We start from the raw sequence: 775 nt of genomic DNA on the forward strand, positions 1-775 counted from the left end.
GGATAAGGTCTTATAATCAATGACAGGTATATAGGAGGTGAACAGAACAACAAATAATTCATGCAAAAAGAACAAAAGTTGAAAAAGTAAAACGAATGAGAAAGAAAGAACAAAAAAGACCAACAGGTCAGTAAACATTTTTTTTAAAAAAGCACACACACACACAAACACACACACACACACACACACACACACCTAAAATTAAAGTTATAAGAGGAAGAAAAAAAGATTAATGAAAACAATTTTTATAATTAAAAAGTAAAAATTTTAAAAGATACAAAGAAAGACTTCTTTGATTTTGTTTTTGGGGGATTGATGGGAAGATCCTGTATCTCCCTTATGTCAGTAACCAGTCTCTTGGTGGAGTCTCTGGTTTGCTTGTGGTATTTGGTTTTCTGTGGCTTGATTGGTTTCTTAAGTCAGTTTGTTTGGGCAGACAGAAAAAATTCTGTTGGTTTACCCAGAAGTTTGTGATCGCCTCCCAGGCTAGTTCAGTGGGAGGCAGATCTGCTTTGAGTATCACAAAAGAGGGAGGTGGCTGTTTCCTCTAGTTTGGAGTTACTGTAATAAGGCTGGGTTCTGGGGAAAGTCGAGGCCTTTCAGCAAACAGTAGCTTTTCCCTGAGGGGCTAGCTTCTGAGACATTAACAGAGCCCAGCCTGGAGCCATTCTCAGGGTTTATGTTTACTGAGTTTCAATTGATTGTCAGGGCTGTTGTAGGGAGGGGCAGCCTCTGGCTCTGTTTACCCAGTGAAGAAAGCCACTCCTTCATAGGT

Source organism: Dipodomys merriami, unplaced genomic scaffold (genome assembly GCF_024711535.1).
Source record: "Dipodomys merriami isolate MVZ:Mamm:240054 unplaced genomic scaffold, mDipMer1.0.p SCAF_1558, whole genome shotgun sequence".
Taxonomy (NCBI): domain Eukaryota; kingdom Metazoa; phylum Chordata; class Mammalia; order Rodentia; family Heteromyidae; genus Dipodomys; species Dipodomys merriami.